The 27,104-nt window shown below is 41.9% G+C and overlaps 1 protein-coding gene and 1 long non-coding RNA gene across 2 annotated transcripts in view; both read right to left on the minus strand.

The window, feature by feature from the left end:
• The window catches only part of kcnd3 (potassium voltage-gated channel, Shal-related subfamily, member 3), a 166,399-nt gene that overhangs the window by 59,954 nt on the left and 79,341 nt on the right, over positions 1-27,104 (minus strand). The window lies entirely within an intron of this gene.
• On the minus strand, positions 12,886-27,026 carry LOC129164771 (uncharacterized). The gene is made up of 2 exons (XR_008564292.2): positions 24,816-27,026; positions 12,886-24,669 (listed from the first exon to the last, which is right to left on the minus strand). It is a non-coding gene; the product is annotated as an uncharacterized lncRNA (long non-coding RNA).

Here is a 27,104-nt window from a genome sequence, read left to right on the forward strand (position 1 = left end):
GCAGGCGCAGGCCCCCAAGGGCCCGTCGCCTCCTCCTCTGCCGCAGACGCAGGCCTCCAAGGGCCCGTCGCCTCCTCCTCTGCCGCAGACGCAGGCCTTCAAGGGCCCGTCGCCTCCAAGGGCCCGTCGCCTCCAAGGGCCCGTCGCCTCCTCCTCTGCCCCGGACGCAGGCCTCCAAGGGCCCGTCACCTCCAAGGGCCTGTCACCTCCAAGGGCCCGTCGCCTCCTCCTCTGCCCCAGGCGCAGGCCCCCGGACTCTGCTGGTCCCTTGGTTCCTCTTGGCCCTCCCTCCAGGTCCCCCTCCTCTCGCCCTGCTTCTTGTTCCTGTGGGCGTCTGGGATCCGCCCTTTGGGGGGGGGGGGGGGGGGGTTGTTTACTGTCACACCCTGTCCTGTCTCCCCGTTTTGGTTCAGCCGTGTGTCTCGTTAATTGCTCCCACCTGCCTCTCGTTTCCCAATCACCTTAGCTCCCTGCCCTCGTGTATTTAAGCCCCTTCTGTTCTGTGTCTTGTGTCGGTCCATTGTTTCAGTGTCCTGCATGTTTCGTATTAAAGTAATGTTGAAACGCCCTACCTGTCTGCCTGTATTTCTCCCACGTTTGGATCTTCGCCTCACCTCCGCTCACCTCGTCCACACGCCGTGACAGGAGGAGTTTTAGTATCTCTGGGTCTTGTTCACGAGTGAGGGAAAACTGGAGCATGAGATCGATAGGTGGATTGGTGCTGCATCTAACATAACACATATTAAAAAAAAAAACTGTTTCTGTGCAGCCTGGTACCAAAGGAGACCAGTATGGTAAATAGCCTGGATTTGTATAGCCCCTTCTTAGGGTTCTACAACCCTCCAAAGCACTTCACAACTCAATCAGTCACTCACACACTGGTGGGGATGAGCTACTATGTAGGCAAGGCCGGATTAACCATATGGGCAACTGGGCAATTAACCCAGGGCCCACGAACTCTAAAGGGCCCAGGGCAGCAAGAGCACGAGCAAAATACTGTAGGCATATCTGTAATCTTCCGCATTATATTAAACTAGGGTGACCGTATGTCCGGTTTTCCCTGGACATGTCCACTTTTCACTCTCTGTCCGGGAGTCCGGACTGGGGGTCCGCGGTCGTATTGATGAAAATGTCCGGCTTTTCATCCAGGAGCAGGGATCGAATTATGGGGGAGCTGTTTATCCTACACATCCAGGGGAGCCGGAAACAAGTTTTCTACCTATATTACATCATTTATGGACTCTTTTGAGCAGAGAGCACAGAGAGCGGCACAGCGCGTTCTTGCGCAGCGCTCCAGGCTGCTGCTTCCAGCGCACGGTCCATTCTCAAAGTGGCGCAACCAAAAAACTATAATTAGCACACGATCGTTCATGTCCGCACATATTCTCTATTTTCTGTCGTATTTGTGCCTGAAGCGCTCTGCTACTGCGTAGCTCATCACCTGTGCTGCATGGTGCTGCGGTGATTTCACCTCACTGACAACGAAAGGCACTCTCCGGTTTACGGTCAGGAGATCTTTGATCTGCTCAAAAGTAACTGATGAGGTGAAAAAGTAAGAATCCAGGCAGCAGTTTTTTCTGGAGAGTTTAGAGGAGATGCAGGAAGATGAGAGACAGACAGGACAGGAAATAGTTAAATAAAAACAAGAAAACTAAACAAAGTGTTGAAAAGTAAAATGTAGGTAGATTTATCTCCACTACGCGTTTTTACCAGTATAAAACAATAAGTTATACACATGTAATATTTATACATCTGATACATTTCAGATCACCTTCAAAACTCAGTCACACACCCAGGGCCGTTTCAAGACATTTTGGGGGCCAAGGCAAAATGACCCCACCCACCCCATAACTGGGCTCCCCAGAAGCCTCTGTGTAGTTCATACCCTCTCCAGTAGTGTTAGTTATACAGTGTTTGTAAAAACACCTCAGACATTACCGACATGTTCTGATATTATCAGATGAAAAACTAAATTATCAGACATGCTGTCTCATCTGCTGCTTTTCTTAACTTGCAAAAAGTGACAAAACCAATTGAAAGCCACTATTTGTGGATTCTCTGAAAGTTTCCATGGAGTGTGTGACAACTTATTTTTTCATTGATCCCATCATCTAATCTCACAGCTGAAACAAGCATCCTTAATAATCTGTGCACAGGAAGCTTACCGATGCTGTAGTAAAACAAAAGGTATAATAATGTATTATTAATACAATCTTGTTGCAGCACTAAAGCAGAAAAATGAGATTTTGCAATAAATATGCTAAATATTTACATATGAATTGTTTTAGAGCCCTTTTATTGGCAGAATCTGATATTAATTTAGTTCTTACAAAAAAAAGGGTCCCAACGTGGTTTGTGTGGCATTGCCATAGTGTGACGTCATAGGCACAGATCCCCTGTCCTCTTGTTTGAAAATGGAAATGTGGTCACCCTATAAACAAACTGTCCACCCGGGCTTTTGCGCTGCACAGAGACGCTTCGCTGCCTATGACTTTAAACGTCAGTTGAGAGTCAGTCTCATGCAGACTGACCAATGAAGAGAGGGCCTCAAGTTAAGACCCTCTCCTCATTGGTCAGTCCACACAAGGTGGGTCAAAGGTTATCCTGAGCGGGTTACGTGATGTCAGGCATTCAAGTATTGAGTACATTTACTGAATATTACAGTAAAATTTTCTGTATGTGACCATATTATGGTGATCCTTGGGTTGTGATGATGGGGCCCTTGAATATTGTTGCCCAGGGTACAACGAAGTGTTAATCTGGCCCTGTATGTAGCCACAGCTGCCCTAGGTCGCATTGACAGAGGCGAGGCCTACCGAACACAGGCGCCACCGGTCCCTCCGACCTCCACCAGCAGGCAAGTCGGGTTAAGTGTCTTGCCCGAGGACACAACAGCAACATTCTCCAGCAGGAGCAAGGATCTAACCTGCAACCGTCCAATTGCTGGAAAACCCACTCTACCTCCTGAGCTACTCAGAACCCCGTACCAGAATCAGAAATTGGCCTGCTGGTTGGGGCCTTGTTTAGGACATTTTAATTAACAATCTAATTTTCTCAGGAGCAACTGGTCTACCATCTATTTACTGTACAAACTGTTAGGATTTGAGCCATTACTGTAAACTATGTTGTTTAAAATTATTGTTTTAATGTCAGTCACACAACACTTGTGCAAATCTCTGCTGCAGGCTGTGAAGAATAGATGAGAAGAGGAGGCATCTCTCTGAAGGGGAATGAATTCAGGTGCATGCTTCAAACATCAAGCTCACTCTGTCTTAACTGCTCTTTAACTCTAGTGAACATTTTAGCTTTACTAGGACAAAAACAAACCGGACAATGTTGCAAATGAACCTTATAAATAAGTTATTTTGAAAAGGAAGCAGTGTCTGAGCAGCAACACCTGCCAGAACATTGAGCAGAGCGCCAGGTGAGGTCTTCTGATGTAGTGTGGCTCACAGAGACACGGGTGCTTGAGCTGAGCTGCTCTTACATCTCATGTATTGATTCTGTCTGAATACGTCTTGACTGATCTGTGTGTGTGTGTGTGTGTGTGTGTGTGTGTGTGTGTGTGTGTGTGTGTGTGTGTGTGTGTGTGTGCCTACACATGTGTGAGCCAGAGGCAAAGAGCAGTTGGTGGGCGGAAGAGCAGAAAAGAGGGCAGGCTACATGCAGGCACTATTAAATTTTAATTTCAGAAAGGTCATTTTTTCCTCAAGGTCAAACGCAAAAATAATCTTCAAAGGCAGAGTGGCTGAAAAAGTGACTCTCTGTTGGACTGCTGGGGATTAACCCGCATGATGGAAAAAGCGATGTATTCCACATCGAGAGCAAAGGCAAATTATAAAAAGGATGGCCGTTAACATGCAGCATAAGCCAATTAGTACGCATGGAAATGAATGAAAGACAAATGAAAGATGCCCTTTTTGATGGAAACAGGCTTTCAGATTGGAGTTTGGTGCATTATATCTACTTTTGCAAAGCCTCGGTATGTTTAGTGCATGCAAAATGGAGGCAAAAATGTGTAACACACACGTACGCACACACAGATATACATTAACGTATGGTGGCTTAAATCCTCTGCATCATAATGGGATCACCTGGGAAGGATGGAAGATGAGGGAATCCAGGCATCACAAATCATCTCCATCACACATCAGCGTGAACACATCTGATACTAATCCATCAGACAGCCATCTCTAATGATGTACAAGGCCACTGTATCAGGCTGTGTAACTTCCTGTCCCTGTCATGTCTTTACACACACACACACACACACACACACACACACACACACACACACACACACACACACACACACACACACACACACACACACACACACACACACACACACACCACATTTCTCACATTTATAAAGGTCGTTCAAAGTAAAGCAGTCAAAATTCAGAAATCTTTCTTTTCATTTTAAATCGTTTTGCTTAACTCTTCATCAGTTTGAACAGAATAGAACAAAATGACTGTAATTCATTTTTATCCTTTGGCTTTCCTTTAGGAGTTGGGGTGAGTCTTGTTTATTCTCTGTATTTTATTGTCTCTACTGCTTTTGTCTGGGAATGACATGGTTTTATAATTTCATAGACGTTACTGTTTAGTTTAGTTTAATTTAATTTAATTTAATTTTATATTGAAATGGTATAAAGTTGATCTGTTTTTAATTGTATCATGTAAAGCACTTTGGGCATGATAAGTGTAAGAAGGTGCTTTATAAATAAATGATGATGATGATGATGATGATGATGATGAAGACGGAAACAATATACTTCCCCACAGTTTTATTTGATGACTCCTTTAGCTTGTTGATGGTCTCTTTAACAGACTTTATGCCCACTTAAAGGGAGACCATGTCAGGATCTGGGGTGAGTCTGCACATTCATCTAATCAACCTCAAGTCGTTGCAGGTGGGCAGCTCCGGAGAGCGGCCAGCTGCGGTGATTTTCCTCATCGACTACCTGCGTTTATAAGGAGCTGGAGATCACTTCACCTCTCCGGAAGATTACTCACTTTGGGTAGCTCTTGCCACTATAGTTAAACTGCAGCTTTAGTCTTTGCCTTGCTATTGTCTGTCGTCATCGTCGTCGTTGTTGTTTTTGATGACCTCTGCCTTCCCTTCACCAGGAACTCTCACCACTGACCTACATTACAATAACCTGGTTTTCATCTCCGAGCCTGATCTCCCCCCTCACCAGAACCGACCCGCACTCCCACCGCTCACCTCCCTTGGATTTCGGATTATCACTGACGTTGCTCACCCCAGTCCTGGCTACCCTCCCAAGCTTTGGATTTCACCCCCACAGTAAGATCCACTACTGAGTCCTCCAAATTCTGTTCCCCTCTGCCCAAACGCTGACAGCGTTTGTCTCAACAGACCTAGCCCCGGAGCTGTGCTCAACATCACCGCCACGTCTGGCGGTGCATTTTTAGTTCCTTCAAAATAAAACATTATCCGTTTCTTACCTACGTCTCCTAGTGTGAATTCTGCATGTCTTGGGTCAGGAAACTTCCCTCAGTCATGACAGACCAGGCCAATTTGCTTGTTTTCAGCACCCCCTAGTGTCCGTTAATAATTCACTGTGGTTAAACTGAAGATTAAAGTTAATCTCCTCGCTGTACGTTCATCTTTTAAACACCTTAATCTAACTGCTGAAATGTCTCCTCAGCCTTCATTAGTATCTACGGGGGCGGTTCGTCACTATCAAACAAATCAGCTGTGTTCATGATCTAAAACATGCAGGAGATGTGCTGGAAGCAACTGCAGCTCCACCCACCAGCAACTCTGAAGTTGCAAGTCCAGTTTTCTGGGGGTCTGAGGGACATTTCATCAATCCTGTAAAGGATGATTTTAGCACACACTGGCTCAAGAAAATTATTTAAAAATAGGAAATTAACCTGAAGGGTTGCTCTCTCAACTTCCTTTGAAGTTATGGTCAGTATTACATTCTCATTTTCTTTGGCTCAGGTCAATGCTTGGCTTTAGTTTGAACATAAACGCATCTAGAAAAGGCATATGTCCGGTGAGTCCATGCACTGTATACCGCAAAACATATGTGTTGACGTGCAGCATTTTAGGAGTTTTTAAAATCTCTTTGTCATCTTGCACCATTTACACAGATAGGTTCAAGGAGAAAGTGAAGCGTCTATAATAAGTTACATTTCCCCTGCAGACATGGCAGATGCCAGCAAAGACACGTGTACACATAGCAAGCTGTGTTTCATTTCCTCATCCGTGACTGTCTGGTATTCTCTCAGGCCAGCACAAGTCCTCCCAGAAGTATTTAAATGTCTCAACACACCTGTATGTGAGGCTAGCGCAGATTGCCTGACAGCCGGCGTGGCTGGTCTTCTCTGCAGCTCGCTCTGGCTCGTTCTATGCCCTCTCCATCTGGCTATTCTTGCCTTTTTACTCCAATCATCACCATCTATGCACCCAAGCAGCTGGTGAGTCAGCCAGTCTCTGGCCTCTTACCAGCTTATTCACCCCTGGACCAACTTAAAATGAACATGTTTCTCTTTTAAACACCCGGTGCATGTATTTATTTTTTTCCTTTCACCTTTGTTCATTTACCTTCATGTATGTTTACATCAACATGATTGCTTCATTTCTGCAGAAAGGTCAGTTAATTCTAGCAGTAATACTGACTATAAAGGACACTCCATGCATCCATATGAACACAGCATGCCTGCATGTGTCGTGGGATTGCTCATAGTGTTCATGCTCACACTCAACGCAAAAAGCAAAGAAATCTTAGTACTGAGGTTGAGGCATAGCAAGAGCAAAAGACAACTTTCATTACCGCTTTTGCACCCATTCCCCAAATTATTATCAACACTATTAAGGAAAGCAACAAGGAAAAACACTCGGCTATTTATAGCACTGGCAATGCTTGCAGCCCACCTGGTTCCTCTGTGTTAGCATGTGCATGGTGGTGGAGAAAGATGCACGGGCATAAAAAAAACACGCAGACACACAAACATATATATCCTGATTTAAGCATGCAGGCTAATGCTCGCTTTCACAGCTTGACATTCGTTCCACTGAGCTGTGTGTGCTGGGTCCGATCGATCTGTCAAAACATTTCACAACTGCCAAGGAGAGCATTTATATAGCTAAGTCTAGACTGCACATGCAATACACCTGCAGCAATCACCTTCACGTCGCTATCGTCTCAAAAAACAGTGTCAGACAGCAAAACCTATGAGAGCATCAAAATAGAGTAAAACTGCTGCTGAAAACTGGTGTCTGCACTGAAGGAACAAGCCATTGACAAAAAGGTTGCATAGAAATTGATTTTGGCTCCCCAAAAGAAACACTTCAAGTAGGGCTGCTCGATTATGGCAAAAATAATAATCACGATTATGGTGACTGAAATTGAGATCACGATTATTTAGGACGATTTTTCAATTTATGTTGATTTTATTTGTTTTTATTCAGTCATAAAATTGCTCAGGGCACAATCAGGACAAAAATAAAAAACAAGATGATCACTAAAATAACTCCTGATTCCCAGTATAAAAAGACCAATATACTTATAGCTCATAGTTTATGACCCAAGGTCTATAGACCTTGGTTTAACTCATTTAAGTCTAACAGTACAGACCCAAATACCAATATCTTGCAAATACTGACAGCAAGAATTATACAGTGGCATTTATAACAAATACATGCAAATAAATTGATGTTCACAAAATGTTGCATAATACGTATTTAGTCGTGTCAATGTGCTGCTGGAGAGTGCACTAGCACCGTGTCCTCAGAGAGATTAGTTATTATTTATCAGCGTGAGGAAGTTATTTCTACCTTATTTATAAACTATTATTTACAAGTCCATCAATTAATGTAATAATTGTCCCAACCACAGCTGCACCCCCCACCCCCCAACCCGGTCTCACAGCAATCAGGGCAAGCTGCTCGTGTGTTTAGCACGCTGCACGCGCACATTTAGCCGTTTTAGTGGCTCAGGAGTCCGCAGGTGCGGTGTGTGTGTCACTCACTCTGGTTAATCCAACAGGGAGCCGGCTCCGAGAGCTGTCTTTAGCGACCGACACATCACTACATCATTCCCTTTCCTAATGTCCTGAAGAACGGTCCGGAGAGCAGGCGGAGTGTTTAGCTAACCTGCAGGAAATGTCGACGACAGTTATCCAGAAAGTAGCTAAGGGTTACCAGAGATGTTTCTGAGGTGTTCGCTAGGTACTTTTAAGTTAAAAAGTCAAGAAGGGGGTCTGAAAAGCTGCTAGAAATAGCGTCACAGTCACTAAGTTGGCAACACTGTGGGAGGAGCGCTTCATTTGCAACTCGGCGCAGCGCAGGCGGGAGGAGCAAATAATCGGCTTGTTTTGTTTTTTATAATCGTTCAAAACTCAGATCGTAATCGTGATTAAAATTCGATTAATTGAGCAGCCCTAACTTCAAGCACTCTGTGCTAACCAAAGATACATTCAGCTGAGATTTCCAGCTCACCCAAAGGTACCCCAAGAAAATGAATTATTTTTTCACTTGCCGCTCTCTGAACATCCTGCTAACTGGGGTCAACAGAGACCAAAAGCATTCATTTAAAGTCCAGTTTTAATGTACTCTCTCGAGTGAGCAAAACAGTTCTAGAAAAATGTGTTTGAGGAGTACAAAACAAGCCAGCCCTCTTCCCCAGGAGTGCTTTTAGCTCCACAATTAGAATGAACTCATTACTGTAGTTGTCAGCAACTGCACCATGTAAAAAAAATAAAAATACACACGCACGTAAGACTGTACTGACGAGTCATTTATTTGATCACAAGCTTCAAAACAAAAAGCACAGATGGATGACCCTCTTTCCTTTGTAGACATTGGGAGTCTGGCTGAAAGCTTTTCCATTTTAAAGGTGACATGTTTGCAAGAGAGAAGCGTTAGTATGGAAGAGTAACGGGGCGTGACTATTAACCCGTTTCCATATCAGCACTTCTTTTAGTATGATGCAGTGGAAGAAGGTCTCCATGTTCCTCACCTGTGTGTGTGTGTGTGTGTGTGTGTTCAGCTTGTTTACAGGAGTGCATGTGTGTGAGAGCAAGTGTGTAAAGTTGTATGCCTGCAGCACAGAAACAGCCTTTGGCCAAATACTCAGGCTTGGTTCACATTATTGTTGTGACGCCTCAGGCAGGAACGTTGTCTTGGATCTGCAATTAACATTGTTTTCAACGGTACGACGCACAAACTCTTGCATTTTCCTATTCTTACCTCTGAAGAAAAACTCATGGCCAAAGATCTTAGGCCCTCTTCAACTCTGCAACGCTCTCCATGACTTATTTCATTATATCGTGGCTGGATAGCAGCAAATCTGAAAACCCTCCTTTCACGTGAAGACAATAAGGATGTTCAGCCTTCACCAAATAGGTTTTTCCTGCTGTTTTCTGCAACAAGTTCCCAAAAAAACCCAACCCTTTTCGCCCACATTCACACCATGTTCTACCCCTTGCAGAGTCATGCCTTTCTGGAACCGTCAGGATCATCAACTTATACAGTATGTGGTCAAACGTAACACTAGAGCTGAACCAGAAAGTGTTTTATATATAAATGTTCAGGATGTTCACACAACTGGGTTGGGTGTCAGAGGGGAACGATCTGGAATACAGGGAGGTCATCAGTGACTGTCAGCTGGTGCAGAACCATCTTAGCATCAATCTTCAGCAAGAAGTCCTCCCCATTACTCCGGTGAACATCCAGGATCTGGACATTGAAACAGTGGAGGAGTACAAATACCTTGGTGTTCAGATCAACAACAAACTGGACTGGTCTACAAATACAAATGCGCTCTACAAAAATGGATCTAAGTCGTCTTCAACTGCTATGAGATGTTTTGGGCTAAACAGGTCTCTTTTAAGGATCTTCCACAGCCCCAATCGTCTGCTATCTTTTATGCTGGAGTCTGCTGCTGTGGGGGAATGGCAGTGAGGGACGGGGGAAACTTAAACTGGTCAAGAGGGCCAGCTCTATCCTGGGCTGTCCACTGAAGTCCACTGAGCAGGTTAGGGAGGAGAGGATGTTGTCTAAGCTGGCATCCATTATGGATAACACCCCCCACCCACTGCATTAGACAGTATGATCATTGAGCAGCTCCTTCAGCAGTAGACTCCTACACCCATAGAGTAGGAGGGAGCGCTACCGCCAGTCATTCTTACCAGCAGCTGTCAGGCTCTATAATGCAGTTTATTATTGTTTATTTCTGCATCGCCCGTTTAACTGACCTAACTGTTAAAGGTTGAATATGGAACATGATCACCAAAGCGACATCTAGTGTGTGGAGGTTGCAGTTGCGGCAGGTTTCCAGCCGTCTGGATGTCAGGCTCGCTGACCATATATGAAGTGACCAGCCAGCCAGCAGCATGTCCAGTGGCAAGTCGTACAGGGTAAAGACTCATTTCTACTAATAGGTTTATTTTACATCAGTATTTGACTTTAGCCTTTCATACCCAAGTTCATATCTGTCACGTTGAGAACAAGGAGGTTGTTAGGACCCAAGATGCAGATACCCCAGATTAGGGCTGGGCGATATGACGATTTTAGACCGTTTTACGATCTACACATCTGACGGTCTGTCATTTTTGAGAGACCGTTTTATCACGATTCACAGCTCTGCTGATGAATTTCTGCCTCTGAATGAAAATGGAACTTACCTCAGGCGAATGACACGCCTTTGTTTGACCCTTAACCAATCAGAGTGAGTCATAGAAATATATTAGTGCCCCGCTTGTTTTCACTTGTGTGTGAACAAACATGGCTTCGGCCGCGGCTGAGAGCGACATGAGGTTTTCGTTCCGAAGAGGAACGCAGGGTTTCCTTAGCGCGTGGCGCTAACAACTTAGCGACGTGACATGTCTCGGAGAAAGCGTAAAAACACGTTGGACGCTTCTTCTGAAGCAGGAAAATAACACCGCTTCTTAAGCAGTGCACGACGCCGCCTCGGCTCGTCCACCCTCTGCCAAGCCGGTGTCGGTACCAGACTGAGCTCGGTCACTGGGTCGTTGGAGCTGCCTCGTGACTGCCTGATGGAAAACCAGCGGGTTTCATCAGACTCGTAAAGTTTCTTGTTTTTGCTGGGACCCCCTGTATTTTACCGCTCCCTCCTGCAGTCTTCCCCTATTACAATTTAAAATGATTCTGTAAACTCCGTGTATCAATAGAAACAATATCTGCCTCTGCCAGCTGCAGTAAATGTAGTTTCCAAATAATAAGAGGTGCATTCATCTGTGTATCTCCTTTGATCCGCATTAGTGATATTCTCAGCACCAGAACAGTGAAGCAAAGAAATATTCCTGCGTTTGTTAGTAATTTTATTTATTAGGTGCATCTAACCTGTTTTATTTTTCTCTGAAATGAGGTCAAATCAGTGCTTCTATGGGTTGTCTCCAATCTGCACTGGTAAATTTTACTTTATTTAGAGACTTGTTGCAGAAAATATTCAGAATGCGCAGTTTTTTGCTACCACAAGCGATCTCTGGTCCAGCCGCACATCAGAGCCGTATTTGAGCTTAACTATCCACTACATGAGCAACTGGGAGCTACATAGTATTTTGAACAAGTTAATGTTTGCACAATACGTTTGCAATTGACATGTTTGCACTTTAAATATGTTTACGATTTTAATTTATGTTAAGTTACTTGAAAAACGAGAAAAACTGATTTTTGTAATTGTTTCTCTCAGGGCTTTTATCATCTCTGATGTGAGTTTAAAATATTAGTGTGTTAGCACTGTGCTGGTTATCCCTAATATGAACAAATGTTTATTTATTCAATGTTTCTCTTCTTTAATACGCAATTGACGTTATGCTATTCATGGATAAAAAATCGTGATAAAATCGAAATCGTGATAAAATATTGGAAAAATCGTGATATTCTATTTTTGCCATATCGCCCAGCCCTACCCCAGATGACACGAAGCAGGAGCGTGTAAAAGTAAAATCCTTTTTATTAAGGAGGTGAGCCAAAATCCAAAATGGCAGGAAGCCAAAAAACAAAATCCTGAGTACCAGGAGAACGAAAGCTCACACAGAGCACAAAACCTAGAGGCGAGGTAACAAAAGCTTACTTAGAGCACCAAAACATGGAGACAAGATACAAAAGCTCACATGGAGCACAAAACAACACTGACACACAAACAGTGGACTGACAAGACAATGAGACACAGACAGGGCTTAAATACACTGGGGCATGATGGGAGGCAGATGAGCTGCAGGTGTGTGGGGAGAGAACCAGGTGAAAGTAATAACTAATCAGGGAGGAGGAGCAGGAGAGGACACCAGACCTGACTGGGGAAGGACACACACACACACACACACACACACACACACACACACACACACACACACACACACACACACACACACAAAACAGAAATAATAGACCTATAGAAACTATGGTGGGGAGACTAAGAGAACAAGAAGAAAACCAGGAGGGAGCTGGGGACAAAAAGGGCAGGAGCTACAAGGATATAGAATGTGAAGGGACACCTGGAGGGGCTGGGGCTGACTGAGGAACAAAGGACCTGGGAGGGATGATCAAGAGAGCTGCAAAACAGGAGACACATGAGGGGGCAGACGCAGACCATGACAATATCTTTGTATATTTTTGTACATTTCATTATTTTCTGTACATACAAATTTAGTTTGATTGATTGTTATGTATATAGAGCTATTTTTGTGTCTTCATCCATCCTTTTGCTGTAGGGGTGAGTAACTTCGATTTCTCATTCGTGGGATAATAAAGGTTTATTCTATTCTATTCTATGCTAACTCTTGAACAACTCAATCATGACGAAGTTGTAGCTTTGACAGGAAGTCGGAATGAACAGTCCAGCTTCACATTTTGATGAACAAGCTCGGTCTCTACGTCACTTCTACAGCTGCCAACGTGTTCCCTCATGCTCCACTGATGAACACAAAACCCAGCCAACAAGATCATTAGCCAAAACAGTCTCAATATGAACGTTTTGCAAATGTTCCAAACCATCAGGCTGTCTCACTCACAGCGAGCAGCTCATTACACTATCAGCATACCCCCTTAGACCTCACTAACACCTTGTAAAGACAAGTTCAGGTAGATCTCCATATATAACTTATATAAATTTTAAATGATAAACTAAATTTTAAGCTCGCTTCAATTCAAAATGTGTCATCCAAAACCCTGCCGCTGATACTTTTGTCACTGAGCCAACAGACTGCTCAGCTTGCCTGGATAAATCCTTATCACCGTGTTAGTTTGAGGTTCTGTTTTATAGCCAGGTTTTATCCATGGTACATGCAAACAAAACCAGCTATAAACAAACACACGCACGCACGCACACACACACACACACACACACACACCTGAGGGCTGCACAGGTCTAACCGCTGACTGCCAGTGTGGATGACGCTCCATTGTTTAGTTCCACACAATTACATTCACAATAAACTACAGCCCCCTCAAGTTCCTTACAGCCAAAAGCTGTTCCGCATTACACAGAGTTCAGGGTCTGCTCCAAAACACTTCTAATTGGCTTCGGTGTAATCAACTCAGCGAGTCAAGTTTGTTTTTAAATTAACCTAAAAGTCAGCAAGAAAGTGTAAGATTCAACTATTGCAACCACACCAGCAGACAATACCTGGAGCTTCAGGTCTGCAGCACAGACTCCTCTGAAAGGAATATGAGTGGGACTAGTCAGATATACCATTCTGCTCTCATCTACCTGTCAAACTGACAAATGCAATTACTTGGGGCAAAAAGTGATGCCTTTGGGGCTCTAGTTGCTCCTGGCTAATTGACTCCACTTTGCCTTCAACTTGTATCTCCCCTGCAGCGTGGTTTTAGGCAACTAATGGCTTCAGGTCATGGAGATTTTTATTTATTTATTTTAGAAAATAGTTTTTTCCAGTTTAGAGTAGAAATAGAAACAATCTATGCAAAAAGAGATGAAAAAAGGGACTTCAGAGATTTGAGAGTCAATACCCATAAACTTGTATGAAATGCTGAAATTAAATTAATCTAGCGCAAAAATTGAGTGCAACAGAACAGTAAACAGTTCCATACAAGCAAAAAAAAAATAAAACTAAATACAATAAAAAACCCACAGAGCCAGAGAGCAAAAATCAGCAAACAGGGTAAGTTCCAGTGAGCCAGAACAAGTGAGTGTTTAAACAAGTGTTGTGACGTCTACACGGCCCACGCTGCATATTGAACTACATCAGTATACCACAGCACAGGTCTAGTGGGTCATCAGCAATAACAACAGCAGCTGCTGAGAATAGCCTTGTAAAGCTTTACTGACTGTCAGCCCGCTGCTTGGACTCCAAAGCAGCGGGCACCAGCTGGCTGCACCAGTGTGGTGTTTCATGTGGAGCTCAAAGGGCTGATAGAAGATGCGTGTGTGTTTGAGTGTGTATATATACATGCGCAAAGACAACACAAACAGACAAAACAGGAAATTGAGAAAGGCAGAGCACAATAACACCAAGAGAGATTCTGAATGGTTCAACTGCAGCATAAAAATACAAACAAGTCTAATGCAGAATTTGCCTCCAAAGTACAAAGTGCAAGTGAGACATATTCAAGACGAGCTAGATGAACAGTGCAAGAAAATGCAATTTGTGTGAAGGAGAGAGTGAATGAGAGTGAGCATGTCCTAATGAGGATTAAAATCACCTGTAATGACTATATTTAACGTAAACAACCACGAGTATACACTTGTGTATCACACTGTGTATAATGATTATGTTGTTGGAGACACCGTGCAGACACGTCTCATTTCGCTGTAAAAAAGATCTTGTTCCATAAACTTTTAGAAAAAGAGATATTTCCACCTAATGCCAATAAAACACAGATATTTGAGTGAATATGATATAGTTTTTAATTTATAAATCATTTTAAAAAGTTGTATTTTTTTTTTAAATCGGGTGTTTTAAATTGCTTTTCAATATTGCCATGAGACATTTTTTCTGTTTCGGAGTTTAAAACTCCATAAAATTAAATAATCGTCAGCAGGTTTTACGTTTCAAAAAGGAACTTTTTTTCTTTTATGGGATTTAGCCAATTCATTTGAACTAGTTTTATTTCAGATAAGCTTTGAGTCTCTAATGTGTTTTGCTTCTTTTACAGTCAAATGAGTTTTTCTGCTCGTGCTTGCACCTCTGTGCACGAGACGAGCAGAGTGGTCCCAAACAAAGACGAAAGAAATGAAGATAACATGAGTCAAATTTGTGTCTCTGAAATAAAGGCTGTAAAATTATATCAAACTATATTAGTATGACAAAAGTCAGACTAAAATATCTGAATGTGTTGACCCTGGTAGAAAGCTTCAAGCTTTGCAGCTGAAGCCAGGAAAACCTGTTACAAATGGAGCAAAGCTCATAAGAATAGCAGAGATGCTGGGAAAAACTGTAAATGACAAGGTTTTATTACTAAAATATATAGTCTACTTTTCACAGTCCTGCTGGAACCCATGTTTTATACATTTATTTCCTCTATATGTGATCCTCTTTTCTTCATAACATTTACAGCAGACTTCTCAGCACCTCAAGTGACAAAGATAAAAAAGTGGTGCATTTTCACCCGAGGTTTTTCTATCTCAGCGAGAGAATAGCTGAGCTTCACATCTTAGCCTGAGGCCTTTTCTGTCTCTGTTTTTATAGTTATAGTTTTGTTTTGCTTCACAGAAATGGAAAAACACAACTCTGAAATGCACAAAATTAGGAACAAGTGCTTCATTACATTATGCACCAAATGTCGCTGTGGGTCTGTAACAATCAAGACTGAAGATAGTTGCAGAATCAAAAGAACAGCAGATTTTAATGGAGGGAAATAAAACAAACAGACAAAAGTCATGAAGGTCTTTATGTGATGTAGTGATCATACTTTATAGCATGACGACTGCAAATTAATTATGACAAATAAGGTGTGATAATTCCATATAAATATGAAATATCAACCTGATTGATCTTTGAAGTTTAATCAGAAGATGATATTTACTTTTACTTGTTCAGGGACCATAAACACACTTCGTATTCATTCAGACAGAGTCAGGTATATAGTTAAAAAGGAATTTTATTCCTTTCTAAACTAATGATTATACATGACAAGATATAAATAATGAGATGTGATGGAGTGGACATGCGGTGATGGAATGTGATGTGTGAGGTGATGTGATGTAAGCCAGATGTTTATCAGAACCTTTGTATCTGAAAGAAATTGTGAAATCTGAGTGTAAAAGAATGTGTTGTCTACTATAAACTAAAGAGTTGATTATTAATAAAAACAGCATCAGACGCAATCTGTTGTGTCTACAAACCCTGGCGGAGACCCCCAGCAGATCCGGACTGTCAGAAATCGGGTGGACCTCACGGCACCTAGAGCCCGTAGACTAACTCCGATACGACCCGTCCTGTCTTGAGATGTCTCCAGGTCACAACAGTAGCTGGAATGCTTGTTTGCGTCCAAAGTGGATGTGACTCTTAGGGTGCCATCTGGCTGTGTCAGCTTGCAGCGTGCGAACAGGTTTTTCACTGTATGTCAAAAGAGATGTCTCAAGGATGCTTGTCCCGAATTGGCCGGTTCTGAACTCCACCAGAAACTGAATTACTCGGGAAGTAATTCTTGTTTTATTAAACTACTTTGTTACCAAATGGTCTGTATTACGAATGCAGTGGAAACCCAACGCGGCGGAATATGAAAGGCTCTGCATGGATTTTTAGCTAGCAGGACAAAGCTTAGTTGTTGTGAATTTGTGGAATTATTGGCTACATTGGTTGTGTTGGGCTCCATCCCATCTTCATGTTGGTGTGGGGTGACCTTCCAGTGGGTAACTGCATTCTGACACAGTCTATGAGTTTAACATGGTCTGGGCTTGTGGTAAGAAGGAATGACAAGCTGCTGATGTATAGAACACATTCATAGCAAATTCCAAAACATATTTGGGATGAAAAAAAATACCCAGGAAAACCATCTTTGGTGAATACTAAGAGAATGTTAGCATTGTGACTTCCTCCACACTGAAGGAGGTCTTCAAAATGTCCTGTGATCGAGCCATTCCAGTGGGTCTCAGAGGGCCCAATGGTGTCCTAAAACCCCAATTTCTCTTGACTTTACTTCAGGTTTTATAGTCATGTAGAATTAGCCTGAAAGTTTCATAGGTATTTATTTGATGTGGATTGCATAACATTATTAAGAACCTATATAGTGTAGCATGTTGCACATAATCAATACTGTATGCATCTGTCCGATGCAAAAGCAGTAAACTTGGTTTAAAATGTCTGGATATTGGCTGTTCAATGCAATTAGTGAACCCTCTTTGGCATCTGAGAGATAAGAATGCATTCTCTTCATGCGTCGCATGCAATTTTGAGAGATTTCCAATATCAAAGGTTGTGTTTCTTGTAGAAAGGAGAGTTAGAAAAGTCAAGCAGGGGCATTTTCTACAGAAAAAATCCAAAATAATATATGTTTCTGAAAATATGAAATCCATCAAATTGGTTCAGTGACAGCAACAAACTTAAGAGAAAGACAGGAAAAAAGTGTAGCGTTATGAATATGCCATTTCTTCCCTTAACAGCTGCCCTTTGACACAGTGACAGTGTGCACAAATTGCCAAGGTTGTGCGCCTGTTCCTGGTGTTTACATTCCAAAAAGAAGACAGAAGAAGGACGAAGAATGCTTTTCATTAGTTAATCAAAGAACTTTATTTCTAATAAAGCTAATCAAAACAACTGTTGGTCAATAATAATCAGGTGACCGATCTGTGAAATCACAATGTTATGATTTATGTGTTTAATGAATAACAGGACTTACTGAGCTAGACATTCTTATCCACATAAGATAAAAACATGACACATTCATCCCTCATCCAATCAGAACTTCTTTTCTGTTGCGGGGCAGAGTTCTGTGGTGTTTAGTTAATCTGTCCACTCTGATTTGCTAAGAATTATAAACAACTAAGTTAATAAAACAGAACAACGCCATTTTAAGTCAGTTCGAACGAAGCTCTTCAACGTAGTTCAACTTGGTTCAACGCAGTTCCAACCAAGTACTCGACCAGCTCTCAAATCCATCATCGCTAAGTGAAGTACAGACTGGCCAGCTGTATTTTCTACTTTTAAGCTGAGAACTGTCAAGCTGGAAAATTCTGTCGTTTTATCAACAAGACGACGGTTCCTTCAGAATAAAAGCTGAACTCTCTACGTGACGCTGACACCTGCCATTGCTACCGGGAGTCGATCAGTAGACTGGTTTGTCATGCTGCAGACGCTGTGCTATCAGTTCCAGCACCAAAGGAGGGTCCGAGGACCTGGCATTCCGGATCATACACGGGAGTCTCCGAAGGTACGTAGTTCGGCATAGATGGCGTTTCATGTCTCTTCCTCCTGAAGTCCCTCGTGGTTAGTTAGTCAAAACAACATCTTACACCCAGACTCGCCTGCATCAGATGGAGATTCTGAACTGACACACACACCAACACTTCAGCATCCAAATCCATATGCATCCATCATAGAGAGTTAGTCCTGGTGATTGTTTCAAATAATTATAAAATAAATATTCTTAAACGTCCCATCTCTCTCTTTTCTTGTCTCTAAGTCAATACAAGTGTTTGAATAAAATTCCCTGTGGTAAAAACAACCTCTTCTGATTCTAAGTGCCCGGTCCAAAGATTAATCTCTGGACCTTAATAAAAGTGTAAGAATATACCAACTATATTCCGCTACAAAAGCTACAACTAAAGTGGTGCATCAAGAAGTCAACAGAACGCTCCGGGGTCCCGCAGAGAGAAAGTTAACAGGTGAACGTCAGGGATTCCACCTGTGGGGAGCTTTTCTTGTGAGGAGAATGGCAGCATTAAAACCCCTGTGGAGATGGCTCTGTTCCCTGGAGGTTTACTGCTTCCAGCTCTGCTGCATTCCACAACTACCTGTGGCCAAATACAAACTCACGAACATTAACAGAGAAAGTGACATTTACTGCAGGTGGCACCCACCAGACTGTTTAGAAAGCAAAACCTGTGCAACACTGCAGTTGTGCTGTCGTCACCCACATCCCCTGTTGTTGAATTTCATTATCACCTTAAAAGTCGTGTTACTTCCCCTCACATCCTCACTATACAGGGACCTTTACTCACTGCTTTTATGTTTATATCTCAAATGAAGCATGAATGAAAGGCTCAGGGTGACTATAGTGGTCTTTGAAGTCGGAACAAAGAGAATTCCTGCTCACCCTACAACTGATCCATCCCTTTCTTTTTCCTTCCACCCTTTCTTGCTCTCTCTCTCTTCGTTCCCTAAATAGAGCAGCTATAATCACCCATTCCTTTTTAACTCACCTTCATGGTAAAATGCCCTGCTGGTGATTCACAGCTCTTCCCTGAGCTTGGAGGGTTAAAAAAATAGTTCCACTATTGCCCTTTCTTTCAGAGTTCCCCTAATGAGAGAAACTATCTCGTTAAAAAAAGGCTGAGAAGGAGGGAGGATTCAGGTGGACAGCAAGGTCAAACGTTTTGTCCGTGTTACAAATTGGACTTTACAGACCTAAACCTGCAAACACAGATGCAAGGCAGTGTGCTGAACATGCATCGAAACACAAGCTGGCACTAAAAGTCCATAGCAAAGCCTTCTAGAGACATGATGATCTCAATAGGAAAAGTGCAAACACGCTGACCTCTTTCCAGGCCAGAGGAGTCATTCATCTGTGCTATGAGCTATTTTAGTCCTCAGACGGTTAACTCACCATGCACTAACATCTCACAAAGCATATGTCCCTGGTGGGATACCTACAGTGCAATACCCATACATGGAACAGTGTTTATTCACGGCAACACACACAGCCAAGCATCAACATGTGCTTACACAACACTTTCTGTAAGTGTTGGGAGTGTATGCTCTTCTCAAACACATGGGCACAAACCATGTGGAATGACAAATGTTACACAAGCATGTGATGCACTAATGATGAGAAAACACACTATCCATGCAGGGGCTTGGTTCCATTACAGTTAATGGCTAAAACTGACTCAATTTTTATCATTTCTATTCATGTAACTGTAGCTTTGCTGATTCATTTTGTGAAAAACATGTAATATTAGTTTCATATCAAGGTGTAGCATTCCTTGAAAGACTGCACATCACCTAGAAGAATTAACAGATTTCAGAAAATTAAGCTATGTCTTTGTTTGGGTCATATAATCGAATCATCAAATAGTTTTTTACTTCTTGATTTTTTAAACTATTGTACATCCTGATGTGTTTTATGGTTTTATAGATTCCACCTCTTAGGATAGGGAATCATAATTGTATTATAAAGGTTTACCATAACATGGATTTGTCTTGATAAAATATTTATATCAGTTGGGAGGCTCTATTTAAAAATAAGAATGCCTCGTGTATTTCTAATGTTTTCTTGGATGACCAGAAATAATAAGAAACTAAAACTGCAAGCAGTTATCAACGGGTTCCAAGCCACTAGCGCCAGTCGCCCACCCGACCCCGCCCTCACCTTCGGCAGTCCTCACGCGGTCCCGCTCCAAAAACACGTTCTCCCGCCGGCGTCCCGTTAGCTCACTTCAACCGGTGCAATGAAAGTAACACTCAGGATACGTCATGAAACCTTTTGCTTAGCCTATACACGTATCTTTCACAGGCATGGCTGACTTCTCAATCGTGATTACAATCAAATTCCACTGTTTCCTTATCGAAGAACGTGAAGATTTAATGAGCAAAATCATGTTCTGCATGGGACAGAATTAGCTCAGGAAGTGGAGCGGCATGTGCGACAATCGATAGGTTGAAGGATCGATCCCAACTCTGACCAGAAAATGCTGCCTTGCCTCTCAGTGCACCTCAGGGAAGGTGTGGCTACATTGTAGCCCATTCCCACCAGCGTCTGGCTGAGTGGTTGCATGGATGAAAGACTCCAAAACAAAAACTTCATTATAAAATCCATATTTGATCTAAAGATTACCAAACAATAATCTATACATCAAGAGTATATTAGGAATAACATCAATACTTGATAATGTCCATAGATTGAATAGATTTTCAACAAAAACTGAGTTTCATTTTGTGATTCACTGATCAAATGATTTCAAAAAATCCTGAAAAATCCATAAATCATCATAAAATTACCAAAATATTCTCACACGGCAATGTTAACAATTGGAATAATATGCTGTTGTTTTTAAATCAGTAGATTCAAAGCTTTTTTGAAGAAAAATTGGTAAATATAACTATAAGGGTCACAGCCAAAATTAAAATATTCATAAAAAAATAGTGCTACTTTTTAAAATTAATAGAAAAATCTCAGATCACCTTAGGTACATGTGGAATGTTATAAATGTTTTATATTTACTTTATACCTAAAAAAAACTTTCTAACAAAAATTATTTACTTTTTGTCCAACTATACAGAAAAACTGGCAAAAAGTAAAAAATTCATTAAAAATCAATGCTTTTGTACAAAAATCTCAAAATATTCCCAGATTGCCTCTGTGATGTGCGTATTCTGCTTATATTTTTATAAGGATCATAAATAATTAGCTGTTCTTACAATAAAATAATATTTGCGATAGTGGCTGTAAACAAAAATAAGTCCTATAATTAAACACAAGGGGGTGCTCAAATCAAGATGACATTTCATGTGTTTCGTAAACCACCTAAGATTGAACATTTTGGCAAATTTCAAGAAGATTGTCCTAACCGAATTTGTGCTACAACTGCTAGCCTAAAAATGTATTTTCGTAAATATAATGCGCAAACCTCTTCGTGGAGCTGCAATTTTCGTGATCTAAGCTCAAGGCTACCCAGTTAACACAACCTGCAAATTGTAGCCTCTTACATGCAAATATTGATTTGTAGGAAGTTTTTCAAATTTTAACTTTTAAATGATCATAAACCACGCCCACTTTGATCAATCATTACCATATTGATAATATCGTCTTGAGACTCTATAATGATGACAACCACAAAGTTTCGTGCCGATCCATTTAGCCAGTTCAGCAGTATAATTTCTTCCCATTTATAGCGCCCCCTATTGTTGAATCAAGTTGAAAATAAGACATACACTTGAATTTACCTTAGGTATGGTGGTTATGAATAGCTTTGAAAAATGTCAAAATCTTTTGAAGTTATGCTAAAAAAACGTTTTCATTCCAAAAAAAATTATTTTAAAAAATCATATAAAAACAAATAAGCAAATTATCCAAATCCCTTCACAACGTTTGGTCAGCCGCTCCTCCTCTCTTGTCAGGCAAAGTTGTGATGTGATTGTGCTTGACGGCCGGGAGGAGTTAACGAAAGTACGTTGGACTTACTATGCAAATTTCTACTAATTTGCATAAGTTTAAAACATTTTTTTAAAATACTCATCTAAATTTGACTGACTCAATGAACATACAGGATGAGATCATTTGTTTTTTTTACGAAAGGAATGGGGAGAAACATGCCAAAAACTTTTTTGGCTGCAACAGCGCCACCTATTGGACAAAATTGTAAATTTTTTCTGTGATTGTAGATGCCACTATGACTGATATGAATTGTAACTTTCTGTACAGAATATATATTTTTCATGAGTTAAAGGGCGAAACATTTTAAAGCCTATAAGCCACGCCCACTTTTTAATCATTTTCAAAATATAGCTTAAGGGTCCGATGACAAACATATCTGCCAAGTTTTGTGGAAACCCATCAAGCCGTTTTGCTGAAACAAACTTTTTGACTCTTTAGCGCCCCCTATAGGTGAATCCAAACAAAATTTGGTAGATAGGGCTTACCGCTCATACTTTGTAAGGGTCTAGAATCTCATCCTTTTATCTTGAAAATTGGTGAAGATATCATCAATTATCACATGTGCTAGCTAGCGCACTGAATTTGACATGGCGTCATTAGCCCAATTTTCAATAATTCCGCTTCGTCACAACAACTTAGCTTAATCCATAGATCATATGTACAAAGTTTGAACTTGATTCGATGAAAAATGACGAATAGGTGATTAAAACTATGTTTCACGTTTTTTGCGATCTGGCAAAAAAATCTAGTTAGGCGGAAATGGGCGTGGCCAATACAAAAAAGATGCAGAATCATCCAAGGATCATGTCCATATAAAGTTTTTTTTACTGTAGGACCTATGGTTTGGGAGCTAGTAGCTGAAACGTATTCACCTCCGCAATAGTGCCACCTAGGTGACTCGGGGTCCAAATTTTCGAATCTGAGTAGCGGTCAGGATTTTCTATCAGATTGCCATATCAGATTTTTCCTGGCAATTTCAGGCTCTTGCCCCGATACAGTATTAGCGGAGAAGAAGAATAATGAAAAATCCGTAGAAAAACAATAGGGTTCCAATGCCCTTTGGGCTTGGAACCCTAATAATGTAATGATCTATTCAACAGGAAACCCTACTAATGGTACAGCCATCTTGAATATCATCTACTTCCATCCGCCAGCTCAGCCCGACCTCCTCCTCTCCCCCGAGACCAGAGCTGCGCTGCCTGTCCAAGAGGCCCCTGCTCTGTTGTCCCAGTCCAAACTCCTGATGTCACCACCTCGCTGCCGGAGACGCCCACGCCGCCAGAAATCTTCCCCCGTGACCCTGCCCAACGGTCAGGGCATAGTAGGATGATTCAGGTGGGCAGAGCTGCAGGACAAGTCCCGGTTTGAGTACTTGTCCCTGGCTCAGTGTCCCCCGTCGCTGGGAGCAGTTCCAGTCCTCTGACGCCTCCTCGTTTCCTTGTTTTGCCAACAGAGGTTGACTCAAACAATTCAAAACAGAGTTTTAAGTAAAGATGTTTCACAATATTTAGCACTAGTATGTGTCTCAACTCTGACAACAAAAACAACTGAAACAGCAGATTTGAGTTCAAACTGAAAAAGTTATTGTAGGTAATAGTAAATAAGTAGAGGAGCAGCGGTATTTTACTTTGAAATGTTGTAAAAACTGGAAAGTTGGCATTTTGATCAAAACTGTTAAACAGTTTTTAGTCAAGGACTTATTTCAGCTCCAGGGATACGTTCAAGCCCTCATTAATTCTGGGGAAAAGCAAAGCAGCCTGAGCTAAACTTCATCTCACCGATGATTAGAGGACATACCCCATCTAATACTCTACGGATGTTAGAAATCTGCCTTTGTTCAGAGGTTTGTAATTTCAAAAGCACAAAGAACCTTCAGTAAACTCTGGTGAACACAGTTATCCAAACCACGGTATTAGATCATGTTATAGCATTAAATGCACATTAACCAACTAAGTCTGAGTTTACCCTACAAAATGGAGTAAAATTCACTCAAGCAATAAAACAGATGAACTTATTTACTTTGAATCTCCACTCTTATTTTTCGACCCTTGAGGAACGCCCTGTCATGACTCGAGGTATGTGTTTAACCCAAGACATGCAGAAACTGACTCGTGGAACTGGTTGAATCAAAGTAAAAGTCTTTATTATAAGGAGAACAAAAAGAGCACAGGGAAGTCCTGTGGGGTAGATCAATCGCTCAAGTTCATTCAGAGTTCAGGGAGAATGAGGGGGGGAAAGGCGAGAGAGCCGAGGTGAGCTCTGATGAGTCCAGGGGTGATCCGGGATAGGTGAGGCAGTGGAGAGGGTCCAAACAGGTAACAGCGGAGGAGGATGAGACGTGGTGTGAACAGTCCAGGTTTTTAAACCGCGAAGTTGCGGTAGGTAATGAGATCCTGGGAGAGGGGAAACAACACCGAAAGTCAGGATAATCCAAAAGCAGTCCAAATTCAGTCCGAGTTCAAACTCCAATAATATCCAGAAAGCGAATGTCAAAATACAAGTTTCAAGAACGAGAGCGAGAGCGAGTGACTGGGGCTACCTATACTGGTGCAATCATCCGGTGTAGTGAAGTGCCTCCATCCTACTTTTATACCCGAGTTCCGGATTGGGAATCTTCTGCAGCTGCAAACCCCTCCGCTCCTCACCTGTGGAAAATCAGCCTGATAGTGGTGAGATGGGAGATGTTGTCACTCACCTCGGCTCAGGAACATGACACGCCCATAGATAGATGAAGAGGAGCAGATTGGTAAACTTCTGTTCTAACTGCACAGCCTACGACATAACTTCTGAACCATGCCGCAGATGCCTGAGAAAGTATATGTTTGAGCCTGCAGATGTTATGCTCTACAGAGTCAAAGGCTTTAGCCAAGATAACAAACACAACTACACAATATTCCTTATTATCAATGGTACATATGATGTCATTTAGCACTTTGGCCAGTTCTGAAGCTAGACTACATGGGGGTAAGAATTCTGCTGGTTTCCAGATATTGTGTTAGCTGTTTCTTGGCTAACTTTTGAATTCCGGCTGAGGATCCAACCTGAGTAACTCATCAAGTGCCTTATTTACCTGAAACAACTGAATGGAAAAACAGGAGTTGGTTGCGGAGAGAGAATCACTGTAGTTGAGTTGAGGTCAGAAACACCAGAAACAGGTGAAGCTGTAGCAAAGGCATGACCGGACTTGGAAAAGTGATTATTAAAGTACATTACCATTGTAATTTTATCTGAGACAGCAATGCCATCAGAATTGATTATTTTTGGCGAAATTGAAGACTTGTTGGTATTTTCCATAATCTTGAAAGTCTGGCAAAAACCTTTTGAGCTCTAAACTACTCATCAGAAACTGGCTCTTATAATATTCAGATTTAGCTTTTCTGATTGACTGAGTACATTTGTTCCTTATAGATCTGAAGGATTGCCAGTCACAGATAGTCACAGTCACTCATCTTCTTTAATTTAAGAATTGGAATATACTTGATTTTTAACCATGCATTGGTGCAGGCAGCAAGCTGCATCTTTGTTCACATATCTGCAGCTGCACTACTCTGCATGTAGTACTGGAAGGTTTCTACTAGGGGCACACTAGAGAACTCAAACCAAACAGAGTGCCAAACATGGCGTCAATATAAACGATCAGCTACTTGTTAATTTTGAGATCAGGACAGAAAAAATAGATGGTAGCGGAATCGTAGATAGTATGAAAGACCTCTAAACCAGAGACGGAGTGACCGTGAGTGTGTCTTGTTCGTTTTGTCAACTCCACCTACTGTTTACTCGTATATTGCAGCATGCACATGCGTCAATTCCGCACAATCAATCAATCAATCAATCAATCAATCAATCAATCAATCAATCAATCAATCAATCAATCAATCAATCAATCAATCAATCAATCAAATCAAAGATACTTTATTAATCCCAGAGGGATATTAGAACCAAACAACGCTTCAAATCAATGCAAGTTGCATGAGGCAGCCATTTTAAAAACGTGTACGCACCGTTAAACAGCAAGTGTATTCTGGCCCTTAGAATCTACACACAGCAATGTGGCTTGCTGTTTTTCATGTTTTCAGTCAGAAGCTCTCAGTCAGCATCCACATCACTGTCAACATTTTGTTTAATACTGCATTTATTCCTCCTTCCCCAGAGACGGCAGTAACCATGTTTTTATCTTCCACTCATCCCGATCAGCGTGGGCCAAGAGCCCGGGGCCACACACTGCTCTCTCTCTGCTCAGTGTCCCTCAGTGCTGCCCAGCTCTCTTTGTCTGCGGATTGCAACCACCGTCAGGTTTCCTCTCTCTCCACGCATCATTCTGTATGTATGTGTTCACAGAGCATAAAGTAAAGACAGATGAGAGAAGGCTGACCGTGGTTTGTGTGAGGAACAAAAGACCAACATTCTTTAAGAAAAGTAACATCTCATACACATCAGCATAATATCTGCCTCTTTTTCTAATAAAGAGGCTTGTTTTTCCTAACAATGCTTTTTGCAGTAAGTTTTAAATGACGTTTAATGAGATTTTGAGGGATGATTCAGTCATAAATATTTCAAAAGCAATTCTGAAGCTCCCAACTTGTTTAAATTCCTCAAAAAATGAATGCATACCGTAAATCCTCTAATATTGGCCTGTATTCAATTAACGGCCGGGCATCATATTTTGGCCGGTGTCGGAGTCAGCGGAGGTGAATAATGGCCGGTATTTTATTGTGGCCGGGTGGAATGTGGTAACAAGCAAGTACCACGGGGGGGGGGGGGGGGGGGGGGGGGGGGGTTGTGTCATCTGTCTCACTTTTGATTTGCCAATGACAGACCGCGATTTGGC

This window comes from Nothobranchius furzeri, chromosome 15 (assembly GCF_043380555.1).
Source record: "Nothobranchius furzeri strain GRZ-AD chromosome 15, NfurGRZ-RIMD1, whole genome shotgun sequence".
NCBI lineage: Eukaryota > Metazoa > Chordata > Actinopteri > Cyprinodontiformes > Nothobranchiidae > Nothobranchius > Nothobranchius furzeri.